This window comes from Rutidosis leptorrhynchoides, chromosome 8 (assembly GCF_046630445.1).
Source record: "Rutidosis leptorrhynchoides isolate AG116_Rl617_1_P2 chromosome 8, CSIRO_AGI_Rlap_v1, whole genome shotgun sequence".
NCBI lineage: Eukaryota > Viridiplantae > Streptophyta > Magnoliopsida > Asterales > Asteraceae > Rutidosis > Rutidosis leptorrhynchoides.
The window spans coordinates 19,185,772-19,192,031 of record NC_092340.1 but is presented as its reverse complement, the minus strand read 5'-3'; the positions used below and the strand labels follow the sequence as shown (position 1 = coordinate 19,192,031).

Below are 6,260 nucleotides of genomic sequence, written 5' to 3'. Positions count from 1 at the left end.
AATTCGCAAAATTGGGTCACATTTTTCAGAAGGATCTTTGATGTTTATGGTATGAGTCAAATAAGTAGCATTCAACTATTTGGGTACGCTATATTAAATAATTACAATATTAAGGATTATGAAATGTTAATTTTTACGCTTTCTGTTCTTTGTAATGATTCGGGATTAATTAGGCCTCTATGAAAAATCTGATCGTTCTCTCATACGTTGGCTAACTTATTAGTTAGATATTTTCCCTTACAGCTATACATTTTTCCATCAGCATAAACTTAAAGCTTTAGGTTGTTTCTTGATTATTCACACATATAGCCATATAGGTATGTCTACCACTCATGAATCTCGACCATCTGCCACTTTTTTACCTAGTTTATGACAGACCACATTTGCATATTCTGTTAAGAACTCGTTAGATTCCTATATTTGCCACTACAAAGTTATTCTACTCTATGCACAATAGTTGGTGTATTTGTATGGGAGATGACACTTCATGCATATTGCAATTTGCAAATCCAGTGTGTGTTTAGTTCCCTATGATTAACTAATCAACTATTAAGGACCAAGTGTGTTAAAGAAATCAAATTCTTATTACAATTTCTTCTACCAAAAAGAAAGTAGATAATTCAGGTGGATCATTTAGTACAACCTATGAACAATGTATCCAAGTAAGAAATAGTTAGTTGATCAAAATTTGTTCCCTTTAGTTGCCCATGATTATACGAAGGCAAAATTTGTTCAAATTATTACTGAAAACAGCCTCTATCTTCATTTGTGTCGTATCCAGTATCGCTCACATTTATATTTTAACTACAACAATGAGCACTTACTATTTTATGATCATTAAAAGAAAACAGAAAACCGATCCGTACAGGATAAGCCCTCTGCAACAATTGCATGACAGATAGTTATCATCTCATCGATTGTTGATTCTCCTTTTCATCAACAATGGCTTCTTCTGTAGTTTCACAACCTACCGTCGCAGGATTAGCTGACTCTATTGTTAGGTTTATGGATGGTTCGCTCTTTTGCGCCTGTAGTCCCGTAAACCGTGCAAGATCTATCCATTGCTGCACAAATAAAAAATAAAAAATAAAAATTAGTAAAATGGACCAATAATGTGTTAAAACTATGTGTGCAATTTTGAACCAATGAGTTAACATATACTCCCGATTGGGTCAAATACAAAAATCTAGTCTAGCTAAGAATGAAATGGGCATGTTAAATGGATCAAAAGTCATCCAAAGTGCAAAAAAAAAAAAGTGACATTATCAACAGATTCCATCCACAGACTTCCACCATTAATAACAGTAATGAGTTATCTAGCATAGATAATAAATTAAGATATGTGTAACCTGAGTTCCCCAGTACGAATTGACCGTTCGTGCCACAAATGATAGTAAATTCACAAATAACGTTTGGTCAGCAAACAAATCTGATAGCCGATGTTCCACCAGCCCAGCAATTATCTGCATTATTGGTGACACTATGTTAAGTGGCAAATAGAGGTGGCAACATCAATCTCAATTCATTAACGTATGTGTGGTGTACGCAAGTTATATTATGTCACTAACAAGTCAAGTTGGTCAAATGGGTCACATAATTTTAAAGTCACCCGAATCTTAATGTATATTTCATACACAAACGCTCTTCAATTTTTGTATTCAAGGAGTTAAATTAAACTGAAATAACAAATATTTTTTGACATGTGAACCAGTTCGCCACCTCCAAACAAGATGTGAATGATTGGAGTCGCCATGCCATACTGAAGCTGAAATACTAGTAATGGATAATCATGATACCTGGTACCGAAGATTAGCTGATGTCCCCAAAAATCCACTATAAACAACTGCAGTTTTCAATATTGGTGATCTTTTATTCTGTTCCTTATTCATAAAACCTGGATTAAGAACCTTTCGTGCAATATACAAAACATTCGAGGCTGCAACAGCACCAATACTGGAAACAAATCCAACACCAGCTAGTTTCATACCACCAACAACCACTGAAGCAACTCTATGCCCTAAGTTCCAGTCCTTCCCAGCTAACGTTTTTTGAAAAGCATTATCTGGTATGGACCCAAGTAGGCCCGTTAGTGTATCTATGCTATCGGGCCCATTAGAATCATCAGCAAATGATAGAAATGATAATGTAGGAGCAGGAAGCCAAACTGTGAAGAAATCAACTACTATTCCTCTGATGGTGTCTGTTATGACATAGTCAATTTCTTCCAAGAACCTTCCTTTTCGTTTTTGATATTGTGCTATGATGGTAGTTGTTACTGATATTGTTTCCTCTATAGCTAATCTATGTAAGAATTTGGGATCCGCCAATAATCTTTCTCTGAAACCCTGGCATAGATTTAGTCACGATCAACACATATATTAAAATGAACTACCATGAGGTTTTTATCTTTAGATAAAGTTTCAGGAGATTATCAGCATTAAAAATACACTTTGGACAATTGTTACATGTTGACCTCAGTATTTTAGCTATTTTTTAATCCTTTCCTTTTAACTCATACAACAGAACCAACATTTTAAAAGAATATATGTACATGGGTCATAATCGCCACCTCTACATGGACAGATTTGAGCATGAGGCAAGAATAAGAATGACAAAGCAGTCACACACAAACAGATACCTGAAAATTATGAGTAAGTTCTGAAAGAAGAGGATACTGCTCCAGATCAAACAAGTTCTGCAGTACTTCAGGAGATACCAGACCAAGATCCAGTCCTTTTTGAATATCCTATTAAAAAATGTACAAAACATATAATTAACATCTATCAAAACTCTTGTTTTAATATACTCTTCAACATTATCACTACCTTAAGTAGATTCAATCATTCAATTCAACTAAATGGTATATATATGCAGTGTGACTTAAGACTAATATATGCATATAAAGTGGATCCCACTTTTTCATTATGAAAGTCGCCTTGTAACAATATACATACATACATACATACATACATATATATATATATATATATATATATATATATATATATATATATATATATATATATATAATCAGAACAACTCTTGACTTCAAAAAATGCATATATACGCATACGTTTGACCATTGATTTTGAAGGAAATAAATCAGCAGCATGGGTCATCCTATACTTAAACTAGTCATCAAGTAAATAAAATAATAGAGCTATTTACACGTGGAGGAACAAAAAGGAAAAAAAAAAACAGAATAATATGCTCATTTACAAGGATCAAACCCTTTGGATAGAGCATACTTGGTCAGTATACCACCACACTAAAGATTTTAGTTCAGTGGAATTTACTACTTAATTTTAGTTAACATCTCAAAAGCAGAAAGAGAACCTAGTTTCAAATGAAACGTGTTTAGATTTATCATAACGATCATGTTCTATAAACGTCAGCACAACCAGCACATCACATTCTCATTGTTTAACATTTACACACTAGTAACTGAAAAAAGGGTTCCACTAACCTGTGGCAAAGCATCTCGTCATCTGCCAGCAGCATTCATGACTCGAGCAATTTCAGCCCGATCAAAGCAATTTCGTGTACACGGTCTAGCAGCAGAATACCACAAAAAATCAGCAACAGGAACTTCACCCTCACGTCTAATAAACTGTCTTTCAGGATCAAGTAATATAACCGTTTGATTCTTCTTTTGTAACTTCCTACCAATTCTAGCAGGTACCCCAATCCCTCTTGATCCATACACAACATGACTTGCACCAGTCAGTACGACCAACAATCCGGTTGATCCTGATGGTCCATTTGTAACTGTGTTTAAGATTATCTGAGACATGGTATACTCTTCAACAACCCTGGCTTGTGCAGATAGATATGAACTGGGCCCAAATGGTATAGACTGAGTTGGAAAGTTGATTTCCTTTGATGGTCTACGTGAGATAGATGTAAAGCCTGAAATGAAACCTGATCCAGCTGGAGGAGCATAAGCTTTACGCTCAGCCTTAGATAGTCCACGTATACCATCAGCTTGAACAGTCCTTATTATCTAGCAGACAGATCACAACAACTAGTGTACAGTCAGTTTGATTATTACTTATGATGCCATAAAGTTCATCATATGTGGAAATTTGTATGCATTATAACAATGAATACCTTAAGTGGAGTACCACAAGCAACTAATCGAACTCCATTATCACGACAATAATTCAGAAGAGGCTCGTATTCCTGCCATCGCTGCGGTGGCCAATGTGACACAAATTTCTTCAACTCCTCTCCATCAATTCTGCAATCCATGATTAAGTTCAATAATACGTCAAATTATATGTATTAGCTAACATAAACTACAATAACAACAAACCGTTTATCAATATATTGATCAAGTTGTGATTGCAAATCAGCAGGAAATGCTTCCATCGCCACCGTAATCTGTCGATTTGATTCCGCACACCTTTTCGCCAAATTTCGAACAATCTCAACCTCCAATTCCTTATCATCCTTAGTCGGAACTTGTTCCGCTTCACCTAAATAAACAATTCGCCCGTTCATCACTTTCTCCCATACCTTTCCTTTATCCTTCCCAACCGCCATTGGTTCTCCGATAACCGTCGCATCATAAATCCTCGAAGTTATCACATCCTCTTTCTTTACCGGCGCAACAACTTCCTTTTCAATTTCCGTCACCGGAACAGCCGAAACGGCGGTACCGGCACTCTCGGTAACCGTCTTCTCATCTGCCCTAGCTACTGCGGATCGGAGTACGTAAGCTCCGATTGCAATTAACGGCGTAACTAATACGTCTCGTCTTCTCGGACGAACTTCGTCTTCGTTGTTAACTGAGCTGATGATGACGTGGCAACGACGCCGTTTGTTTGTAATTGAAGTGCGTGTGCGGTGAAGTGTGATGCGGTGGTGTGTGTCGACGTGGACATTGTTGGGACAGTGAAATACTCGGAGAGTATGGGCCTCCATCTCCGACTATCGGTCCTGTAAGGGATTTTGTGTAAAATTGTGGTATAAAATAAACTAATTTATCGTATTTATTACTCCATTTATTATTTATTAGTTTATTATTCTATTTCTATTATTTATTCTTGTTCTTGTAATAAAAAAAAATAGAAAATCCGGTTGTGGAAGTGAAAAATTGATATTAAGATGTGAAGATTATGAACCATACGTTCTGGTTTATAGTTTTTTGTGAATTTGGGAGTTCTGACGTGGAAGTATAAAATAAACTAATGTCCTTATACTATTTCCAACCGCGACTGTGACGTTCAGAGGCGTCTTTGAACAAAGGCAAGATAGACAATCGCCTAGGGCCCAAAAATTTTGAGGGCCCAAAACTTAAAATATGTGTATACATTTCTCAAAATTTTCAACTAAATTTAATAAAAATTGTCGATCAAAGTTATAATACTATAATTTTAAATAGTTAAATACATTGTAAGTAATAAATAAAAAAGGTTAAGTATAAAAAATTTTATTCGAGTTAAAAATTTTAACAAGTATGAGGGCTCATTTTTATTTTCGCCTAGGACCATCGAATTGTTGAGACGGCCCTGGTGACGTCAGAGTCGGATTGTGCACTTTTTGGTGAAAAAGTGGGTTTTTGACTGTGACTGTATTTGACCCCCGTTAACCCAAAATTTCAAGTTTTTGTGTCAAATATTTAGAAGGTGATGTGGTAAAATTTGATTGAAAATTGGATGGGAAAAAGATAAATTAAATAATAAATATAAATGTTGAAAATTTGTGATTAGGTGGAATTTAATCTCACGCTCCAAGCTTTGAATGTTAAATATTTGACTAACATTTTCCAGCGTCAGTTTTTGAAGCCCTTTAATGGCGTCAGAATTTGTCAAATAGCTCCATGTCATGTGACGGAATATATTTAACGCCGGGCTATAATAAGCCTTAGCGTATCCCATCAAGTTTCTTTTTATCATAAAAGTCTCATAAATATTAGTATTTAATTATTTATTTACGGAGTATTTATTTTTTGTTAAGCGAGAAAACCCCAATGAACAAGCATATTGGATCGCCATATAAGGTAAACCTCGAGTAATCAAGACTCCCGCGCAAGATTTGGTACCGAGTGAATTGCGCGTTATGTGCACCCTCTGGTTACACTCCTTTTTCTGAACAATTTGACATAATCATGAATTAAACCCGGCTGACGTGCTTTATTGAGCAACTCAGTGAGCACTCATGCAAGTGTGAGTGGTCAGTGTTTATTTATTATTATAAAAATAAATAATAAGAGTATTTAGAAGAATGATCACTTAAATATTTATAAACGGGTTTGG

At 35.4% G+C, this 6,260-nt stretch overlaps 1 pseudogene; it reads right to left on the bottom strand.

The window, feature by feature from the left end:
- Positions 1-711: 711 nt before the first annotated feature.
- LOC139861158 (protein RETICULATA-RELATED 6, chloroplastic-like) lies at positions 712-5,059 on the bottom strand (annotated as a pseudogene).
- Positions 5,060-6,260: the final 1,201 nt, after the last annotated feature.